Source organism: Plectropomus leopardus, chromosome 6 (genome assembly GCF_008729295.1).
Source record: "Plectropomus leopardus isolate mb chromosome 6, YSFRI_Pleo_2.0, whole genome shotgun sequence".
Lineage (NCBI taxonomy): Eukaryota > Metazoa > Chordata > Actinopteri > Perciformes > Serranidae > Plectropomus > Plectropomus leopardus.
Genome location: NC_056468.1, coordinates 886230 through 910077, shown reverse-complemented (window position 1 = coordinate 910077; position 23848 = coordinate 886230). Strand labels below are relative to the sequence as shown.

Below are 23848 nucleotides of genomic sequence, written 5' to 3'. Positions count from 1 at the left end.
ATGATCCACTCAACTTTTGAAGAGTTATGTGATGCAGTAACAGCTCTAGAAGCTCCTGCTGCATCATGCCTGAGAGAGCCAGTTCCTACTGACAAGCACATAGCCATAGCATCATGTGACCTAAAAAAGCCCAAAAAGTGTTTCCATTGGAGTTTTGTAAAATATGGGTTTTTTGACTTGCCTGAAATACCACCTCAGGCGAGTGTAAAAACCTTTCTACCATGAGTGGGAGATTTTTTTTTTTTTTAGAAATTGACATGTTTCCATTAGGTGTATTTTATATTTGCAATTTCAATTTGGGCGATTTGAGGGTTGATGGAAACACGCCTGCTGTGATCATTCCTGCTCTCCATACTGCCTGTGGATTGAAAAACCAAAAATACATTCTATTGTTCAGCTGATACTTCTTTGAGGCTTCTATAGTCTGTGTTGGACAAATAAAGTTGGTATCTTGCAAAGTTACAGTCTTTTGAACCGCCTGGTTACGCTGAACAGAGTGCGTCTGCAGTTTGTAATTCTACTAGAGTCAATTGAACATTTACTAAGCCCCACCCATTGCTGGCACAATGTCACTAACTGCCCTCCCCAAAGAAATATTATCAAATATTGGAAAAACAAAAAAGTGATTTAAGAATGATAAGACAAAGGAGTCTATGACAGTATGTGTTTGAAGGATATCCAGGATGTCAGACTGACCCAGCAGCAAAAACAGGTTCAAAAGATAAAGATATTTAGAAGCAAAAGCCTTATGTACAAATCACAGTGTAAAAGTAAACCCCCACATCACTTGGCGATCTTGACAGAAGACAATAAAAAAATAAAGGGAAACTTTGCTGATTTTGACCTGGCTGTGTGTTATGGCATTGTGTGGCCAGATATCGGAAAGTTTCCCTGTTTCCCGCCACTGTTCCTGTGAAACGGGGTCGGTCTTTTTTTCACTATTACAGTCATTAACAAGCAAAAGTAGCATGTGTATACATTCACAAGGCTATATTTTCAGTAACTACTTAGCTAGCTAGCTAACCCTACACTTTTCAGGGTTTGATATTGGTTTTGGAATGGGGAAAAAGTGTTTATCTCCTCTCAACCTCTCGGGCTAACAAGTATCATTATTACACAACATGCCCGGGGCTTAACACTTAGCTCGAAATCCACAGAGCCAAAGTCAATGGGCTACAGCTGCGTAGTGTTTGGACCCTGTCAGAGCTGGCTGATCCTGCGCTATCACTGGCCAGTCTGCGTTTTAGATTTAACAAGGGTCAACGGACAGACGTCAAATAATGAAATACTGCTCAAAGCAGCAGATGTGTGTCATATACTCGGTTTGTGACGAAACATTTTGAACCTGCGCTGTTGTGTCCTCCTCAATTTTCAATCAATCAATCAATCAATCAGTCAGTCAGTCAGTCAGTCAATTGTCACATGATATAGTACAAGGTAAAACTCCAGTGAAAAGGGATCCTGTCACCTCTTTTAACTTGTGTAATGTAATGTAGTTGCATTGCTGCTTAATAATTGTTGTTTCCAGACAAGCTGCAGTGTGTGTGTTCATGGTGTCCTGGATGGTTCTGGTAATCCCTCTGCTTGTGGATTGATTTAACTGTAGTTTGGGGTTTAGTTGCTTCTGTTGTTTTACAAATTAAATCCACCACAGACTCAGTGAGTTGATTGATGTTATCAGTGATGTCGACAGTGGTGTCCAGGAACGTGCTCCAGGCTCTGATTGGCTCCATCTCTTGTGCCACTGGGGACATTCATCATAATTTGATTACACATATTGACCTCAAAGAGATGGCCACATGGTCATGCGTCCCGAAATTTTCTCCATTTTTTTCCTCGAAGTTTAAAGATGTTTACATTTAAAAACCTCCACCTGGCCAGCAAGCAAAGTTGATAAGAGGAGAGTTTACAGGATGGGGCATTGTTTTCCTTGTCCCATTAAGTGACTTGCAGCCACACACCACCACTGTCCAACACCAACTACAAAAAGAAATACCAACATTTGCAAAATAGACATTAGAGAATAATTTGAGCCCAAATTTTGTGTAGCTAACAGAGTGGTATATAGAAATATCCATGCCTATATTATGCCATAAATTACAGACATAATTTGCAGTTGCTCTGCCTCTAAAATTTGTATTGTCAGTCTGAACACATCTTAAAAATCTCTAAAAAGGTAATGCTTAGAGGCACCATCCAGTGTCCTAGTCAAGCAGCTGAGGCAGTTGTTGGCCGACTGCTGTACCTGGCTGGGTAGTTGTGGCAACCATTTCACTCCACACCATTTCCTACTTTGTTGCCAACAGGAGACAACTGGCATCCCCTCCCAGCACAGGAATAGTTTCCCTGTCTTTCTGCCTTTGCCATAGGTGGCAATAAAAATCACAAATCAGCAAAGCAAATGAGTGCCTGGCCCTCTAGTATGAACCTTAGCTTACTGTTAGTATGGCCAGTTTAATGTTAACATCGTGTAACATTAGCTACCTTATGTGGTGGACTATGCAAATATTAATTGTTGAACTTATCTCACAGAGACATCTTTTGTTCAGACTTGCAGCATTATTACTCTAAATTTTTCAATACATGCCAGTTCAATGACTGTGGCTAGCATACGCTCCCTTTACCATTGTTAGCAGAGCTGGGCTGACCCAGGGCCAATCCTTACACTAGCTAATTTGTAAAGCCTCATTCCCACTGCACAAAAAACTTGCTAACACCTGCTAACATCTGGCTTTTAATGCAATGAGAATGTGAATGATCGGCATTCATACCCGGATTAAATGACTCTACAGTGGACACAAATTGTATTGCCTCAGGCTTCGATTGGCATTGATGTGAACATACTAATTTCAGCTCCTTAACCAGCGAGGCAATGCAATGCAATGGTGCGCCATCAATAATTACCACCCATCTCCTCCTCCTCAGTAAAACACTGATCCATATACATCTACACCTTGAAGAAAAGAGAGACTGGATAAGTAAGATAAACAGAAGAAACCATTGGAAAGTTTCCACAGACCTCTGTTCCTGTTGCTATCTACTGTTTACCTGTTCTCCAGCCTGTTTGTGACATCACATAGACACACCAACAAAGCAACCCACACACACATAATGTATTTTTACCAGTCGTGGGAATATAGTCAACTCACTTATATTTAGCAGGTTTATCTGTCTTTGAAAAACCTGTGTGCATGCGATAATTCTTGTGGGAAAGGGGTATTAGTTAATAAGCCAACACACCGAACAAAAGGAATTTTGCATGAAAAACTCTCCAAAAGGCACCAACATCACAAACTCTGCAGAGTGATCAAGTTCATTGACTGAGATGACACCTTGTAGAAAGCCAGTGCCGGCTTGCTGAGCAATGCAATCCATACTCTCAGGGATGAAGAAAGCGAGACAGAAAGGGAAAGAGAGTGTCTGGGGTGTAATGGAGGTAAAAATAGATCAGTGTTGAGACAGGGGAGATTTGTTGTCAGGGCTGAGCTCTCTGTTCTCGTTCCAGGAAAATGATGAACAGTCATGACCTCAGCCACATCTAAGCCAGATGTCCTAATTGTCATTTGAACCTTCATGTCCCTCTAAGTGTCAGACTGACTTTTGTCACATCTCAGCCTCTGTAATGAGTCCAATTTCATTTTGTCTCTTGTTTCATTACTATATATATCAGGGTGTTGAGGGGTATTCTTTGAAATATTTATTTATATTTATATTTTATATTAAAAATGTGACTGCCTGGTCTAAAAAACCCTCTGGTTTTATGTTACTATGAACGCATGCTAGACGAATGTGCATCGGAGCATGGAAGTTGTTGCATGTCGTTGTGATTTGCGTGATCTCATAGGAGCACATGGAAAGACAAAATCTATATCATCAGATGGATGCTATAAGGTTTGTCAACCCACAACTTATAACACTACTTCTCAAAGTGGAGTCTGGCGGTTCTTTAAGAGCTCCTAGAGACTGTGGCAATAATCAGAACTGCTCAAATTAATTTCAGGAAATATCCTAGAGGACACTGAAGAGTAGCCACTGAAGTGAGGTTACACATTCACCACTTTTATCTTCCACCAACATCAACAGTCATGCTTACACCAAGTACAGTGAACCACTGTATGGTCACAATCGGTCAGGACCCACAGGCATAACCTTTCCTAGGTAGGCTACATTGTAACACCACAACTGCTTCAAAACCTCCTGCCCCTGTTCTAAAATAAGAGCCATCACCCCTCGTCAACCACCTCCACACATGTAAGACAAGACATCCCAACAATGTCCACAGCCCTCAGTATCTCAGGGCAAACATCATCCACACCGGGCACCTTACTGCTAAAGAGTTTCCCAACTACTTCAGAGACCTCTGGCAGAAATAAAGGGAAGGCTTCTCCTTCTCTGCCGTTTCCACTAAAGTTGTATTGGTAGGTTTGAGGAGACCGTTTGCATGGGGTGGCTGGGCTCACCTTCAGAGACAGTATTTAGGGCATCTGGAGGAAGCTCATTGTAGAGCTACTACTCATTCAGTCAAAAGGAGCCAGCTGATTTAGTTTGAGCATTGAATAAGAAACCCTCCTGGAATCCTCCCTTTGAATATTTTCGAGGCACGTCTGACTGGTAGGAGACCATATCATCCCTTTATTCTAATCATCCTTCTCAGGGCTTCTTGAAGTACTTACTCAGCACAGGCCTCTAAGAAGTTACAGGTTTACACTATTTGATGCATCTGGGAGATTTAAAAAAACTATTGATATGGCTCATCTTTTCTCAATGGGTTGGATTTTCAGTACTGCCGCCATTTTGTCATGTCTTTACAGGCATTCTGCTCTATATCCCTCATCTTTTCCAGCTTTGCTATAGCTGGTCTTACAAGAAAAACACCATTCATTTTCTGAAATCATGGTATTCACTTGATTCTATTCCCCTTTTTATTCTGGACTGGTGAACATGTAGCATTTGAAAGTACAATGCAACTGATAAAAAATCTATTTAGTATTACCACAGCTCTCCAGGGAGTCCTGGGTAATCACTAGGGCTGTCCCTTAGAAGCCACTAGCTTTTGTGCTGTCAAAAGATGTTAGACTTTTCCGACCCGTTGTTAGCATAATTGGCTTGTTAACTGTATTATGTGTATGTCCAAAATTCTCTCATTCCAAGTTGTCACATACTGCAGCTTTGTATTTGACGTAGTTTAAATATTACATTTAAGGTGTCCTTCTGCATCTGCTATTTACATTCCAGGATGTCGCTACCATGATGTCAGTAAATGCACATGGTGGGATGACACCATACACATTATGTTTAGGCAACAAAAGCACATGGCAACCAACACCAGGATGCCAACACACATGCTGGCACGGATGGTTAGGGTTAGGCAAAGTAGGCACAGGGTAATGTGTAGAAAAGAACATCACATTCAGATGGGAAGCAAACACCAGACTCCTACACGAAAGTCTGGGTTTGTTTGATCCATCCACCTCCCTTCCCACCCACGCTATAGGCACGTTCATGCTCCCTATATTGTGTTGTTACCAGCAGCGTTTCAACCTGACAGGATTTGAGCTTCTCTCTCAGGCTCTTTTTTTTCATTCTTCTCCCAACTACATCCATTACATTATGTTAGCGAGTGCAACATCTTTAGTGACCTTGAGCAGTGTGTGCACAGATATCCCTACTCACATGATTCATCGAGTCTTGACACTTTCTGTTAAATCAGACCTTTTGCTCCACCGTCAAGTGTGGATATTCATAATACAGAGAGAATACCTTTATTTGTGGTTGGATGAGATGTTGTGAAGTTTGTTTCTAGCATTCAAACTAGAGGCTGCTCATGTACACATCATTTATGGCTATTGGGATTACAAGTGATGAGTCCCCTACCTCTCTAACCCCGGATTTCCACTTCTTGCATGTGCGTTGCGATACGGCTCCACTGCAGTTTTGGTCCGTGCTCCATCATCCATCAATCCCCACTGGTTGCGTTTTGAGTCCAACACAGCAGAGCTGGAGTGGTGAGACCGAGGAGTTCCCGCGGTAATTACAGAATCATGCGCATTATATCAGTACAGAAGAAGAAGTAATAACTCCAGTCAATTCATGGATTAATTACAGTGATGTCTAGTCACTCCCATAACTCCTATAAGTTGCTCCATGCCATTTCCTTTCTGTGGCTGTCCTTATAAAAAGATGTGTGGTGTCACAATTAATTTTATGGTTTTCCACCTCCCAAATTGGCTTCTCCTCATCCATGTTGCCAGTAATGACCTCCGAAAACCTTTGACCCGATGAATGCAGGCCTGGATCTGCTCATTTTGACGTTCCGTTGATTTAGTTAAGTGAAATACGATCAGACGTAAACATGGAGTGTTTTATTCTGAAAATTAACCGAATGTTTTAATGTTGTAGCACTGTCTGATTTCCTGTCTGCTCTGTTTTAAATTTGGCTGAACTTTGATAAACAGCAAAAATAGGAGCCTTGCGTATCTGATCCGCAAATTGTACCAAACAGTTGAGCTGGCAGTTAAAGGGTTATAGTATTCAGACGACTCAAAGTACACTATTTCTCAAGAAAAAAATTACTTTATGACAAGTGTACTCTCTGCGTTAGCACTTTGACATTGGTGCATTCAGTTTTTGGCAATCGCCTGGATAGCTCATGAGGGGAGGAACACAAACTGCAGGTAAAACCGTGTAACTCAACCTTATTCGATTATCATGACATCTTGTTAATTAAGATCTCTGGTGCACAGGTGTGATCATATTTGCATGGAAAACAATGTGTTGAAATGGAGTCCTCTTTTAGGAAAAGGACAAAGGAAACCTCTCTGTGAATTAAGTTATTGCATGAGATTTTACACTGAATTGTTCATGTAAACCATATTACATGATAAACACAGCTGAATTGTTAGGGGATGCAAGTCCCTTTGTGAAGTGTAGTGTGGGCTGTGTACCGCTCAGGAATAACACAATAACAAATTCCTACATATCCCACTAAGTGCCAATGAAATTTCACTCCACTCCTGTACAGTCATACACATAAAGGTAGTGCCATTTATACCTACTTTACATATTACAGATGATGCAAGGTGTTTTGTCTAATGTTTTGTTTTTTATAAAATCAGCTATTCAGCATTTCCACCACACTGTGTTTCACATAATACCACAGTAGTGGGTAAAGTTGAGGACTGTTGGGGTCTGTGTGGGTTGCTGTGTGAATATTCTGCTGAACATAACTTGTTTTTACTTTGCTTGAGCACAGTTTCAGTGATTAATAAATAACAGTAAGAACATATTTGGAAAGAAAAAGAATGATTCTCTGGCTGGGCACTCAGTGTGGTAAATTTGGCTTTGGCTATTCTAAAAAGGTAAAAGGAAACAGGCTTATTCTCTTTTGTTGATGTTTATTTATTTATTTTTTCTAAGAGTAAGACGGGAAGATCAATATCAGTGTCATATCTCTGTTAACTAAGGAGCTGGAGTCAGGACATGGTATGGCTAGCTTAACATTAAGACAGGATGCATAATGACGCAACAAGAGCAGGTCTGGTCTTCAACCAGCCAAAAACTGCTCATATCATTCCATTCTTCATTATTCTTCTCTGGCTCCATTTTGCTGCTCACATGTTACATTTCACTGGATTTGTATCTTATAAGATTTCATGTGACAAAATTATTTAATTAAATTTCAAGTCACTAATGGTCACCTATAGTGTAGCTACTAGCACAGCATCTACCTGCCTATAGACCTCATCCAGGTTTATGAGTTCTCTCACTCACTACTATCTACAAATGAATGACACACTGGAGTCACTCAGCTTAACCCTGCCCCTGAAAAAGTAGCAGTATAAAAACGAGAAGCATCATTAGCATAGTCCCGCGATTGGACGTGGTCTCCGCTCCTCCAGCGTACACGCCCCCAGCGTTTCAGATCAGAGAATACTGTGCATTTTTTCATGATTTTTAGACCTTCTTTTACATACTTTGCGATTTTTTTGGTCATTCAAATTTGGTTAGGTGTCCTCAAATATTGCTGGAAGACCTACCTTTTCAAAAAAATACTTACTTACCTGATATGCTCTTTCTCTCAGTCTCTCTCTCCCGATCCTTCTCTATCTCTTTGAAAGTTGCTTGCAAGGCACGTGTATCTCGATGCACCTGCAACCTTGAGACTCTGGAACAGTAACTGAGTGTTGTCGCGCTTATTCTCGAAGGCTTCTCCTCAAAGTATTGTGGCTTAGATTGTAGCTCATTTGGGGCTGACTTTGGATAAGTGTCTGCCAAATTAATAAATCCATCCTGGTCTGCCGCTCCACAGACTCTGTCCCCAACCTCAGCTGAATAGGCGTGTCTGCCAAAACAGCCTAACCAGGGCCTTCATACTCTCAGGGCAAATCTCATCCACATGTGGCACCTTAATACTGAGGAGTTTTTTGACCACCTTAAAAACTTCTGCCAAGGATATGGGTGAGGCTTCCTTTGAGTCCTCAGACTCTGCCTCCTCCCCAGGGTATGAGTTTGTGCTCATTTCACCATTTGAAAATACCCCTAGTCAAGGTCAACACTTCTCCTCTCCTGGTGAACACAGCCTTAACCAAACCTTGCTTTCCCTTCCTGAGTCAGTTTTCTGGAACTTCCTTGAGGCCAACCAAAAGTCCCTTTCCATAGCCTTCCTCAAGTTCTCCTACACACTTGGTTCTTGCTTTGGCAATCACTTTAGTCGCAGGCCATCAGGCCAACCAGTACCTGTCTGCTGCTTCAGAAGACGGTTTAAGTTATCGACACAAGAGGCACCCGCGACCTTCTGACCACAACTCCTTGCAGCCACTTACACAATCGAGGTTTTGAACACGGCCCACTTGGATTCCATGTCTCCAGCTTCCCCAAGGATATATTAATTTTTTTCTTGGTAGTGGGTGAGGGTCTCATGGACAGGGGCCTCAGCAAGACATTCCTGGTTCACCCTCACTACACATTTGGGTTTACCAGATCTGTCTGACAGCCTTCCCACCATCTTATCCAACTAGCCACCAGATCAGGATCAGCTGACAGCTCTGCTGTTCTCATCTATTGCGTTTCCACAACAAACAGCTGCAGATCGTCAGTAAGTAATCTTTGGTCTAAGATGTTGTGTTGCTAAGTACACTCATGAACCACCCTCTGCAGTGTGGTGTTTGTCATGGCCAATCCATGGCTAGCACATAAGTCCAATAACTAAACACCACTCAAAAACAGGCAGGCTGTTCCTCCCAATCACTCCCCTCCAGATTTCTTCATCATTAGTATTAGGTCATCATATAGTAGAACTATAAAGTCGGCAGTTTGGTATCTTTTCCAGGACACCACCCAGACACTGCAAGAGGGCTGGGTACTCTTAGCTGCTGCTCGGTGCATTAACACAAACAACAGTCAGTGACTTCCTCTCAGTGACTGGCAATCACATAGAGGCGTCCCTCTTGTTCCCCAGAGAAAAATTCACTGTAGTAACACTGTCAGGGGCTCGTGATTATCCACACAGCCGCCCAGCACCTCTAACCCTGGGCATATCTGAAAACAGCCAGAGTCCACACCCTCAAGGAATTTGGCTTCAGAATGCTATGCCTAGATATGAGCTAAACCATTTCTAGTTCATACAACCCCACCTCCTGGACCAGTTTTGGTTCCTCCAAAGATAGGACATTTCCTTGGGAGAGGGGAGAGGCCGCCACCTGTTGACCAACCAGGTCAACAGGTGGCGGCCTCTTGTTGTGTCTTGGGCTGTGCCTGGCCGAGTCCCATGGGTCAAAGGTCTGCGAATTGCACTTAGTGTGGCCCCTTCTCTGGGACCACTTTGTCTTTGGAGACCCTGACATGAGCTTTGCCCCTGACAAAACAGCTCCAAGGGTCAAAGGAACATGCAAACTCCTCAGAATTAAAGAGAAACACCAGCTAAATAAAGGATTACAATATGTTATTTTAATTGCCTGGGAAAGTTTGTTTAATATTTATGAACATGGCTACCCTCTCGAAAAGCCAGAAACCAGAGAAGTAAATCTCAAACTTGTGATTTTGAAGTCTGGAGCTGCTCCACAGACACTGTAGTGCTCTCAGTTCTGAAATAGAAAATGTACCCATATACTCAGAACATTCCCCTTCATTGTCCCAATTTAGTACCCTATGACATCATAAATTTTAACACTCTAGTTTTTGGATTTGGGAAAGAATGTTACCAGATATTTTTTAACTAGACAGACCATAGGAATAACATGTATTATGTGTTTTTTTAAATGGGCCCAGTTCCCTGTAAAGGTAGCAATTCTTGGTGAGGAAGAATGGATATTTGCAAGACTAAATATGTTTTGAAGGAAACATAATTCTGCCTGGACTACATTTTCTAGTGACAATACAAGGAAATGTTAACGTGGCGAGTCAGAACATGTTGATAGTTATCGTATCAGTAAAATGTTGACTAACAATGTATTTAACTTGTTTTCCACCAGAATATGTGATTTTATGTAGCAGTTTATATAGGGGATTTATTAATTAATTAGCTATTAATTCAAATTATTAATTAATTAGTAAATCAATACCAAAATACGTAACTATCACTCATAATGCAAAATTATGACTCAGAAAAATGAATTGGTATAAAGATGAAGTGGAGTAATGGGACTCAACTTCGGCTATCAGGAACAATAAGTTTACAATAGTTTAAAAAACTAGAGTTTAAAAACCTTGGAGCACCACCCATTAAAATAGAAAGCTTGATAGCCCATTTTGCCTTATTAATTAATCTAGTCTCATAATTTGAAGTTTGCTGCAGAGTTCTTTTTCCAGGTGTACAGGGACTCGCCATTATACACACACATCACAAGATTAAGTGTCTTTATATATGAAAGTCTTATTAAACTACTCACTACACAGCCAAACTACTCCTAAAAGACTACAAATGAATGAGTTTAAGAAAAAGTATGGATAAATGATAAAACAGTGAATACAGCAAAGACACAACATGAATAAAACGACTAAATGAACAACAAACTCATAAATGAAGAAACAATAAAATGAGGGGATGAAAACCAGTGAGGAACTGAATTAGATGTGACATCTGGACTTGATCCGGTGCACTTAAGTAGTGCAAGATGATCAAGCAGATGAAAAGTTGAGATTAAAGAAAAGTCAATGTCAAGCATCGATCAACAGCAGAGAGGCAACCTATCCCATAAAACACTGAAGGAAAAGATAAAGAAGAGGCCTGATCAGAGAATAACCCATAATTGCATTAATGGGAGACCCTAACTTAGGTCTAACACTCCCTATGTGTCCCTATCATTTAAGAGCATCAACCCCATAACAGCACAGAAAAGATCGTTTCACCTTCCTCAGAAGTCTCGATGCCAGGGAAACAGTTCACTCTGGAAAGTTGGCCTTTGTGAGGACACTGGACAGACAGCTTGGTTATGCTCATGTGATTCTGGTGGATGGCCTCGGTCGGTTTAAATGTTGCAAACTCGGCTTGAGTTTGATTGCTCCATCTCTCTCTCTCTCTCCATGAACAGCTGGACTATTTTCTGACACCTCATGTGGCTGAGATTAGATCATGATGACAGCTTATCAGACTTTGTTTCATTTGAAGTCTCTCTTTGTCTCACAGTCTCTCTTGTGCAGTCCTCTAGTTCTAAATCGTCATTTAGAACACATGCAGCACAGGCTGTTTCCACAGTTCTCTCTTTTGAGGTAGATTAACAGCAGATCACAGCATCTCATGGCTACAGCACATGCAGGCACCCCCCCTTCAACTTCTTGGGGTTATAACTCCTGTGACAAAGGGGTGTGGTGCTTGACCGTCAAAGCGGGAAAAATACACTCCTCCCTTCTATCACTTCTACTGTAAGGACGTGTTATTTAACCCAGTCACAGAAAAATAATGCAACGAAGCAAGGTAAAGCAGCACTTGCACAAAAGGTTTCGTTCTTCGAGTGTTGGAATGTTCACCTCCGCCGCCCCACGCCCACCGAGCCACCCCCCCCCCCCCCCCCCCCCCCCCCTTCAACTTCTTGGGGTCCTCCTGTAGCCATAACTCCTGTGACAAATACACTCCTCCCTTCTATCACTTCTACTGTTTTAACTATCTAGATCTAATGTCTTCCTAAAGTGTTGATGAAGTTCACTACAGGCCTTCAAATCTTCAATATTTGAAACCATGACACTCTCCTCTGCTGATCGATACCAAACACTTATGAGAAAAACAAATAATTATTTGGCAGATCATTAAATAAGTAAAACAGTATTAACCATGTTTAACAAACATAACGCATATGTGTAAAAATAAGTAAGTGTAATAGGTATAATACAACAGTGTCAAAACACTGATATAATTAAAGGTTATTAAAGATCATATTTGAGTAAAGGTATATAAGTACTAGCATCACAATATAACAAAGTATGAAAGTATTTTATATGACCAAAGGTCTATCAGCAAAACCTATAATTAGAAAATCACAGTTCACACGATTACAAAACAATACAGCATCTGCACACAACAGTGTAAAGGAACGATAATTAAGATACAAATAGAGGAGATGCATATCAAAACGAAAGTCTGTCTTAAAAGTCTCTCCATTGAGTGTGTAGTATGCTGCTGGCAGGGGGTTACGAAAGGTCACACCCCTCCACACACACACACACACACACACACACACACACACATAGGCACAGCTTGTGTTTGTGAGGTATGAGATCACCACACAACATTTCAAAGTACATTTTACTTTGAATACGAAAATCAGTCAGTGTGGTCCTCTCTTACAGTCTGGAGATGTGCAGATGTGTGTCACGTGTTGGACGAAAGCAACAAAGACATAAATTGTCGGTTTCTATGACGTAGGGATCTCCTGATGTCTCCTTGAGTCTTTGCAGGAGTTCAGTGGACAGCTGCTTGCCCCAAATGAGTCATAAGTTAACTCAAACTGTCGGACAGGCAATAAAATCTGTCGTAATTTAGTTCTGCTAACAAGAGTCGTAAGTTCAACAAAACAGTTAGGTCCATTAGCTGACTCCGAGGGTCATCTAAGGAATCTCAAAAAAAGGTTTCAGTTTTGTTTTAGGCATTTGAATATCTTAGGAGTTGTCCTCATCATCCATTACATTTACAATGTAAAATCTGCTCATAGTGACTACATCATTTTTAAACTGTTTCATGGTTATGTTTAAACACTCCACTAGATTGGAGAAAGATCATAGACAGGCAATGGTTTAATAAAGAAAAAGTCTGCAGGGATTTAAAGCACACAACACAGCATGTCCTAATATTTAAACTAAAACTATTTCTCTTGTAACATGTTTCTGAAAATAAGTTAATAGTATATAAATATTATTTCAATGAGGTAGGTTGGGCTTTAGAGGTGGATTTTTTAAAACTTTAAACAGCTCTAGGGAAGCTGAATTCTGTTGCTTCCAATCTCTATGCTACGCTAGGCTAACCATGCCCTTACTCCAACTCTGTATTTCACATTAACTTCTCAGGGATATGTTTTTGTTGATATCAAGAAGGCCTATTGTTGTGTGCCTTATTGACCCAGCTGATCTAAACACACTGTATTCACATTAAGCCACATTTCAAACATGGTGAAAATTGAAATTAAGTTAAAATATAATGTTAAAGTTAATTCTGAAAACCAATTTCTCCAACATGTGCTGTTTATCAGTAATATTAGTCACACAGAAAAAGAACTGATGAACTACATGTCGTTAATAAATAATTCTGTGTGGTCTAACTGTGTTTGCTCTCCACAGGGGGACCAAAGGCAAAGACATAAGCACTATCAAGTCACTGAGGGTCCTCCGAGTGCTCAGGCCTCTCAAGACCATCAAGCGGCTGCCAAAACTCAAGGTTGCACCAGTGCTGTTTTTGCTTTTTATTTACTGGGGTGTGATTAAAGGAATATTTCACTCCCCAAATGACAATTTCTATAGTAATTACTCAGACTTGTTATTTGAATTTGTGAATAAATCATTTTATTTGGATGTCTCGGGAAGCGAAAAAATCCAAAAACCATTATCATACAGCCTAATCCAGGTCTCATTTTTCAGTTGTATGCCCAAAACATCTCAAACAGACAGCCTTTTCCAATAGGGAAGTAGCAATCAGCACTGACCATATGAAAGGAGAAATTAGATTATACTGCCAGAATAGTTTCAGTTTGTAAACAGATGTTTTCTTCACAAATTCAGTGTATGACCAGGTGAGTGACTGATATCTAAATAGTCGTTGGAGGGGGTTAAGTATTCTTTTAAGGCAGGAAATCTTTTTTTTTTCTTTGGCCCTATAATGTGACTGCTTTTGAGTATGATGGCACATAGTAATCAACTCAGCTGTGAAGTAAATCTCAACTGACCTGCGTGTTTGTCTTTGATAATGAATACTTTAGTTCTCTCTGAAGATGTAAACCAAACTCGAAAGTATGGTGTCATTTTTTAAAAAGGATTAGTCATTTTAAAAAATCTTATGGCGCTTTTCCACTACATGGTACCGGCTCTACTTTACTTTACTTGCCTTTGGTATCAGGTACTTTTCTGGGGGTCGAAGATAGACACTCCCACTTCAGCTTCCCTGGAGTAGTGTGCACCACTACTACAACATGTAACATTCATAAAGTGTGCGGCAGCGCCAGGCCCCAAGGAAGTGCGCCACCCTCTGAAGCAAAATTTACATAGTGGCCGAAAGTGGAACTACAGCGTCACGTTATGCACACTGGCCCAGAAAGACTTTTCCCCATTTGCTTAACATGGGGAAAGAGACCTCCTTAAATCAATGGAAATTTTTTTTAAACATGTTGACTTTTCAGAACGCATTTTTTAATAGCCCTTTTTAGAATCTTTTTCGCAGTAACCGTTGGGGCGGGGCCTCATTCATTCCTATGAGAGCTACTCAGTGGCGCATGAAGCAGGCCCACAGGAAGTGCGCCACCCTCTGAAGCAATATTTACATAGTGGCTTAAAGTGGAACTACAGCGTCACGTTATGCACACTGGCCCAGAAAGACTTTTCTCAATTTGCTTAACATTGGGAAAGAGACCTCCTTAAATCACTGGATACATTTTTTTGAGACATGTTGACTTTTCAGAGCGCATTTTTTAATAGCCATTATTAAAAACATTAAGTCCTAAAGACGTAAAATGCGTTATTTTCCGAATCAAGATTTGGAATTCAGTATTTCTCCAGAGCACTAGTGACAGTTACTAAACAGTACTGAACGTAGTATTTACTTAAAGTTGAGCTGTGTAATAATACATGGGGCAATATTACAAGGCACCACTTTTATTATATTTTTGTGTGGGCACAACACTTTTTGATTCTGTTTATTTAATTTCTCTGGTCGTGATTACGATATGATTCCCTGATAAGTTGTATGTATATTTGTGTATGTGTGTGTGTGTGTGTGTAGAGAGATAAATATACCATTATCTGATTATCACGTAAATAAAACCGACAGCACCGCTGTTGTTATACAGCCGATTAGCTGCTGTTGCTAATAAGCTAAGCTACTACGAGAGGAATGCGAGTGACTAGTAACTAGTAACTTGTGTGAGCGAGCCAGTGAGTCGGAGTCAATGCTGGGGTACACTCGGCCACACTTGGCTGCGTTCGGCTGTCGTTAATCACTTCTACGCATGGGCCAGTAGATCCGGGTATTTTACACCTTTCTAAACCCGGAAAAAGAGTTTTCTCTTTCTCTCCATGGATCTATTATAAATCTGGATACAGCCGTGGGGGCGGGGCCTCATTCATTTCTATGAGAGCTGCTCAGTGGCGCATGAATCAGAGAAAAACTCTTTTTCCGGGTTTAGATGTGTACCCAGATCTACTGGCCCATAGATCATGAGTAGAAGTGATTAACGGCGAGCCGAATGCGGCCGAGTGTACCCGAGCATTGTTCCTGACTCACTGGCTCGCTCACACAAGTTACCCGAGTCGAGTGCTCATAGTGAACAGCGCTCGTTCGCAAGCATTCCTCTTGTAGTAGCTTAGCTTATTAGCAACAGCAGCTAATCGGTGGTATAATGACAGCGGTGCTGTCAGTTTTAATATTTACGTGCTAATCAGATAATGGTATATTTTATCTCTCTCTCTACACACACATACACAAATATACAAACAACTCATCAGGGAATCATATCCTAATCACGACTGGAGAAATTAAATTAACAGAATCAAAATGTGTTGTGCCCACAAAAATATAACAAAAGGTGGTGCCTTGTAATATTGCCCCATGTATTAATACACAGCTCAACTTTAAGTAAATACTACTGTTCAGGACCTTTTATTAACTGTCACTAGTACTCCGCGCTGCTTACTGATAACCAATAGTTTGAATACAGACTGTAGACTGTATATATGGTCTTTAATACAGACACGGTAAGATGTTCATATTACAGGCTTTACAGCCAACAGAGTATGGATGTGTTGTAAGATGGTAAAAATGATGAATTACGATTCAAAATTATCCATTACTACGGCCGACACGAAGCCTGTGTTGTGTCAGGGACTCCAAGAGCTACATGCGCGTTCACGCGGTAGAGTCCCGGCGGGTCCTGTGCGTGTTCATTTTATGTATATACTGAATTCCAAATCTTGATTCGGAAAATGGCGCATTTTACGTCTTTAGGACTTAATGTTTTTAATAATGGCTATTAAAAAATGCGCTCTGAAAAGTCAACATGTCTCAAAAAAAATGTATCCAGTGATTTAAGGAGGTCTCTTTCCCAATGTTAAGCAAATTGGGAAAAGTCTTTCTGGGCCAGTGTGCATAACGTGAGCTGTAGTTCCACTTTAAGCCACTATGTAAATATTGCTTCAGAGGGTGGCGCACTTCCTGTGGGCCTGCTTCATGCGCCACTGAGTAGCTCTCATAGGAATGAATGAGGCCCCGCCCCAACGGCTGTATCCAGATTTATAATAGATCTATGGGCAGCGTGCGGTGCGAGTTACTGCGAAAAAGATTCTACTAATACCCGCCGGTAGCATTTCCTCTCACTCTCTGTTCCTTCTGTCAGATGATGAGGAGTTCAGGTGTCTACATAAATGTAGGAAGTTGGCCACAGCAGGAATAAACACAGAAGTTAAATAGTGGAGACAGATGTTCAGAAATGTAATGAGAGAATAATGACACAAGATTGACATATTACTACTATTTTTTTTTACTATTTCAGGAATCTGTATGTGCAGAAAATATATAATCTGTAACACAAAAATGAACAATTTTTAGAGCTTCCACTGAACATCTCAAGGGAGGCTTTCCGGGGATCTCCCCTTAGCTCCCCCGTAGATTTAACTATTCATACAAACAGACTCACACTGGCTGGATATGCTTGACGGCCAGTAAGGTGAGGAACGTTTGCACCTCCTCGAGGGACCACGGCGTGATGTTTCTGGTTGGCATTATGGGAAAGAAGAAAAAATGATACAAAACTGCGGCTGCTACAATAGCTTTTATGTTTGTGCTGTTCAGGGTATTACGTGCGTGCCGCGCATTGATGACACAAACAGTGATGATTCTGTCTGACCAATCAGTGGTCTGCAGTGTTTCACGTCACCATTTAGTTCCTCATAATACCTGGTCGGCCTTTTTTGGAGCCCCAGGAGAGCAGGTACTAAAAAGGTGGTACAAGGTACTTTTTCCTAATGGAAAACCAAAACAAGGTGAGGAGAGTAGAGTAGAGCTGGTACCATGTAGTGGAAAAGCGCCATTAATCAGCTGGCCACTGTAATTTTAATTTTAAAGGAGGAAATTTGGGGGACTATTCTTACAAACTGATAAATCGACCTTTGTGTGTATGTGACTTTTCATGGTAAATAAGTAACATTGCACCCAGTGCAACAGTGGTGCTCTCTGAGCTGTTTTTTGTTTTGCTTTTTTTCTAAAATTGTTTTTGGACAACAATGGAGCTCTGAAACACAGAGGAATACTGTAAGACAGTGACCCCCCCCCCTCAGCCATTTTCTAATCCACATGTGAAAATACCTGGGGGCCAAGTGTTTCTTGCATTACATTGCTTATTTTAAAACAACAACACCACCTGAAAGCAGCGCTCTTCAAAGTCCACTTTACACGTCTTTGCTTTGGTCATGTCTACTTCATGGCAGCAAATGTCTGCTGCTAGGCAACCGTTCAGTTTGCTAGTTTACTGTCTGTTTATGAAGCACCAAGCAAAGCAGATTCAGTATCCCTGCTGTAAGATATATCAGGCTTTGTATACACTCACAATACTTATCATTAGAATCAATTTATTTTTGGTTTCTGTCTTTTCATGGAATTTGAAAGCAGCTGTGGGTTTGTTTGTCTCCCTTAGAGTAACTGACAGTAACTATACCTGCACCCAGTAATGGAGCCACATTGGGACAGTTCAATGTTGGTAATATATTGCTGCAGGCTTTTGTTACTACAGGGAGCTTACTCTGCTCCCTGACAGATCTGGTATCTTGTTGGACATAATGTATCAGTAGTTTTGACTGTTAAGCTACATCTCTAAGCTACAAGGGCCTTCCTACTTTTTATTTTCTTCCAATCAGCTTCAGCTTACTGTATTTTTTACTGTCCACCCAGTGTTTAAATTTTGCAAAGTGATCTTACACAAGTGTATTGATTTTAGCTGTGTGCCTTGCAATTACATGCTATTGCATTTCACTGAGTTGATCCCAGCAGCAGGCCAAGCCACTGGGAATTCTCACAGTATTCCTAGTGACCGCGCTGGGCTACAGGTTACTTTTAAAACAGCTCTGGTTTAGAATGTAGCATCCCGTTAATAGATCATTGTGCTCAACTTTCAATTTACAAATAGATTTTGACTTAATCCTCAAATCAAATGTGTCTGTGTTTCTGTGTGTCCTCAGGCGGTCTTCGACTGTGTGGTCAATTCTTTGAAGAACGTACTGAACATCCTCATTGTTTACATCCTCTTCATGTTAATCTTTGCTGTCATCGCAGTTCAGCTTTTCAAGGGGAAATTCTTTTATTGCACGGACGAGTCCAAGGGCCTGGAGAAGGACTGCAAGTTGGTCTCAAACCCCGACTTCCTCAATTCTTATCTCAGAAACTTTTACATTGTATACCCTGAAATGATGTGTGGTTAAAACCAGAACCAAAGCCATACCTGTCTAACTCCACTCAGCCTGATTTTTGCCTTCATGTTTTCCAGAGGACAGTTCCTTGACTATGACAAAGACGAGGTGGCCGCCATGCCCAGAGAATGGAAGAAATATGAGTTCCATTATGACAATGTACTGTGGGCCTTCCTGACCCTCTTCACTGTCTCCACTGGGGAGGGCTGGCCAACGTAAGTGCAGTTGACTTGATCCGATCTTTAAATTTCAGACGTGTAAGGCTGTCATAGTTCAAATGATGCAGGGAAAAGACAAAAACCTTGTCTAAATGCTGTGGGAAAATATTTAACTTTACAAAATCTAGCATGTTAGGAACATTAATCTTTACATTATCTTTAACTGCTTATCCTCCTGGCCACCAGACTTTCACAGGGTTGACTCATCAGCTACTTTTTTCATCTGAACTCTGAACTCTGAAAAGAATCAGGTCCAGACATTGTCTAGAATTTTCCTTTCACACATGTAGCAGGAGATTGTTTGTGTTGCGCTCTCACCAGCTGGAAATACTCCTTTTGGTTACTCCTTTTGGTTGAGGTGAGAGGTGGCACCTGGGTAGACTGTGCTGAAGGCATGACAAAAAAAACCCAAAACCTGAGGAAGCAGCTGGTTCATAATTTAGTCAAAAACAACAAAGTCTAACCATGCCTTGAATTTGCCTGATGGTTTTGGCCTAGTCCATAGTGACAGAACTGCTGGAATCTCGTCGCCTCCTCAGACATTTTCATTGGCATCTTCATGTAAATTACCCTTCCTCTTGTGTATATATTCTGCTGGTTGCGCACTAGTCACACATAAGTCATCAACACACCCAATCTGATTGTGTCATTGTTGAGAAGGGAGTACCACAAGGATCATCTCTAGGGCTTCTCTTTTTCTCCATTTTTATTGATGATCTACAAAAAAAGTTGTTCCAACTATCAGTGAATTTATATGTTAATGATACTGTATATACATCTAGTGTCAACAGGTCTGTATTTGACAGATTTTTACAATGTGAGTTGGCCTCTACTCCTAAGTGGTTCTCATCCACCAAATAATTACTGAATGAAAACAAGTCATGCTGCATGTTATTTGGTAGCAGACCAGGTCTGCGGTCGAATAACTCTTTTTCTTAGGAAGGTTACTAACTGAATGAAATGAACCGGAAGTACCTGAGCAGCTGCCATGATAAGAGCTGTTCCAATTCTCCTAATATTAAGGAAAGGTGCGTCAATGCTTCCTTTATAATCTCCTTTAGCATAGGATACACCAGACCATCCTTTACCAAAGGAAAGGAGAGAATTCTGTCCCACAATTCTTTGCGGCAACAACATTTAAAGTGATGCGCAACATCAGATAATAACGATAGGATAATAACGAGATAATAACAATAACATTAATAATTTTAATAATAATGCTAATTATAGTCATGATCATAATATTAATACTCAGAGTTTATGGCGCACTTTTTAAGATCCACATTACAAAGGGCTTTAAGAAGGCAGCAAATAAAGTTTTTAAAAGAAAACACAAATAAAACAATTACGAAAAAAACCTTTTTGCTGCATAAAAACTAATTCAGTGAGGATGTGCTTTTTGTAGTCCATCATGTGAACATTGTAATTTGATCACAGCTGATCGAAGTCAATTCTTTCAGTGATAGATCATCCCTTAAACATCCCATGGTCTCTGGACTGATCTAGAACTCTCCTTTTACCAACATATTGAGTCAACAATTAACAAATTACGCTGTAATCTAGCTATCCAAATCGTTTGAAAAAATGTTTTAATTTTCAAACAAGGAAAAGAATTGTCATACAGTTGTTACTGCTGCCCCTCCCTGAGCTACCACCTTATGGTGATGGAGGGGTTTGCGTGTCCCAGTGATCCTAGGAGCTCAGTTTTCGGGAGCTTTATGCCCCCGGTAGGGTCACCCATGGCAAACAGGTCCTGGGTAGGGACCAGACAAAGTGTAGCTCACCAGACCCTTATGATGAAAAAGAAAAATGGTTCAGAGTTTCCCTCGCCCCGACGCGGGTCACCGGGGCCCCCCGCTGGTGCCAGGCCTGGTGGTGGGGCTCAATGGTGAGCGCCTGGTGGCCGGGCCTTTACCCATGGGGCCGGCCGGGCACAGCCCGAAGAGGCGATGTGGGACCTCCTGCCCATGGGCCCACCACCCGTAGGAGGGGCCATAGGGGTCAGGTGCCATGTGAGTTGGGCAGCAGCCGAAGTCGGAGACCTTAGCGGTCCAATCCTTGGCTGCAGAAGCTAGCTCTGGGGACGTGGAATGTCGCCTCTCTGGTGGGGAGGGAGCCTGAGCTGGTGCGTGAGGTTGAGAAGCTCCAACTAGATATAGTCGGCCTCACCTCGACACACAGCATGGGCTCGGGAACCAGTCTTCTCGAGAGGGGATGGACTCTCTTCCACTCTGGAGTTGCCACTGGTGAGAGGCACCGGGCAGTTCAGAGTATTCACCCTTTTTGGAGTCCTTAGAGGGGGTGCTGGAGAGTGCTTCTTCTGGGGACTCACTCGTTCTGCTGGGGGACTTAAACGCTCACGTTGGCAACAAAAGTGAGACCTGGAGGGGCGTAGTCGGGAGGAATGGACCCCTGATCTGAACCTGAGTGGTGTTTTGTTATTGGACTTCTGTGCTTGCCACAAATTGTCCATAACAAACACCATGTTCAAGCATAAAGGTGTCCATATGAGCACCTGGCATCAGGACACCCTAGGCCGCAGTTCGATGATCGACTTTGTAGTCGTATCGTCGGACTTGCAGCCGTATGTCTTGGACACTCAGGTGAAGAGAGGGGCGGAGCTGTCAACCGATCACCACCTGGTGGTGAGTTGGCTCTGATGGTGGGGGAGGACACTGGTCAGACCTGGCAGACCCAAATGCATCATGAGGGTGTGCTGGGAACATCTGCCGGAGTCTCCCATCAGAAGGAGCTTCAACTCCCACCTCCCAGGAGAGCTTCAACCATGTCCCGGGGGAGGCGGGGGACATTGAGTCCGAGTGGGCCATGTTCCATGCCTCCATTGCTGAGGCAGTTGACCGGTGCTGTGGCCGTAAGGTGGTCGGTGCCTGTCTGGGCGGCAACACCCGAACCCGCCGGTGGTAAGGGATGCCGTCAAGCTGAATAAGGAGTCCTATCGGTCCTTCTAGGTCTGTGGGCAGGCAGCAGACAGGTACTGACAGGCCAAGCGGAATGCAGTTACAGCGGTCGCCGAGGTGAAAACCCGGGCGTGGGAGGAGTTTGGTGAGGCCATGGAGAACGACTTTCGGACAGCTCCGAAGAGGTTCTGGACCACCATCCGGCGTCTCAGGAGGGGGAAGCAGTGCTCTGTCAACACTGTATATGGTGGGGATGGGGCGCTGCTGACCTCGACTTGGGGCGTTGTGGATCACTGGAAGGAATACTTCGAAGACCTCCTCAATCCCACCGACATGCCTTCCGGTGAGGAAGCAGGGCCTGAGGACTCGGGGCTGAGGTTGCCGAGGTGGTCGAAAAGCTCCTCGGTGGCAGGGCCCCAGGGGGGAATGAGGTCCGCCAGGAGATCCTCAAGGCCCTGGATGTTGTGGGGCTGTCTTGGTTGACGCGACTCTGCAACATTGAGTGGACATCGGGGGCAGTGCCCCTGAACTGGCAGACTGGGGTGGTGGCCCCTCTTTTAAAGAAGGGGGACCGGAGGGTGTGTTCCAATTACAAGGGGCTCACACTCCTCAGCCTCCCTGGTAAGATCTATTCGGGGGTACTAGAGAGGCGGGTCCGCCGGATAGTCGAACCCCGGATTCAGGAGTAGCAGTACCGTTTTCACCCTAGTCGTGGAACTGTGGACCAGCTCTGGACCCTTGGCAAGATCCTTGAGGGTGCATGGGAGTTTGCCAAACCAGTCCACATGTGCTTTGTGGTCTTGGAGAAGGCATTCGACCGTGTCCCTCAGGGAGTCAGGGGGTTCTCCGGGAATATGGGGTTTCGGACCCCTGATACAGGCTGTCTGTTCCCTGTATGTCCATTGCCAGAGCTTGGTCCGCATTGCCGGCAGTCAAGTCAAACTTGTTTCCGGTGAGGGTTGGACTCCGCCAGGGCTGCCCTTTGTCAAGATTCTGTTCATAACTTTTATGGACAGAATTTCTAGGCGCAGCCAGGGTGTTGAGGGGGTCCGGTTTGGTGACCTCAGGATTGGGTCTCTGCTTTTTGCAGATGATGTGGTCCTTTTGGCTTCATCAGGCCATGACCTCCAGCTCTCACTGGATCGGTTCGCAGCCGAGTGTGAAGCGGCCAGGATGAGAATCAGCACCTCCAAATCCGAGGCCATGGTTCTCAGCTGGAAATAGGGTGGAGTGCCCCCTCCAGATCGGGGATGAGATCCTGCCCCAAGTGGAGGAGTTTAAGTACCTCGGGGTCTTGTTCTCGAGAGCGGGAAGGATGGAGCGGGAGATCGACAGGCGGATTGGTGCAGCGTCTGCAGTAATTCGGACTCTGCGCCAATCTGTTGTGGTGAAGAGGGAGCTGAGCCGAAAGGCAAAGCTCTCGATTTACCGGTCAATCTTCGTTCCTACCCTCACCTATGGTCACGAGCTTTGGGTAGTGACCGAAAGAACAAGATCGTGGGTACAAGCGGCCGAAATGAGCTTCCTCCGTAGGGTGGCTGGGCTCTCCCTTAGAGATAGGGTGAGAAGCTCGGTCATCCGGGAGGGGCTCGGAGTAGAGTCGCTGCTCCTCCGCGTTGAGAA

The 23848-nt window shown here is 42.8% G+C and overlaps 1 pseudogene; it reads left to right on the top strand.

The window, feature by feature from the left end:
• Positions 1 to 23848, top strand: part of LOC121943980 — a 93658-nt pseudogene that overhangs the window by 30290 nt on the left and 39520 nt on the right.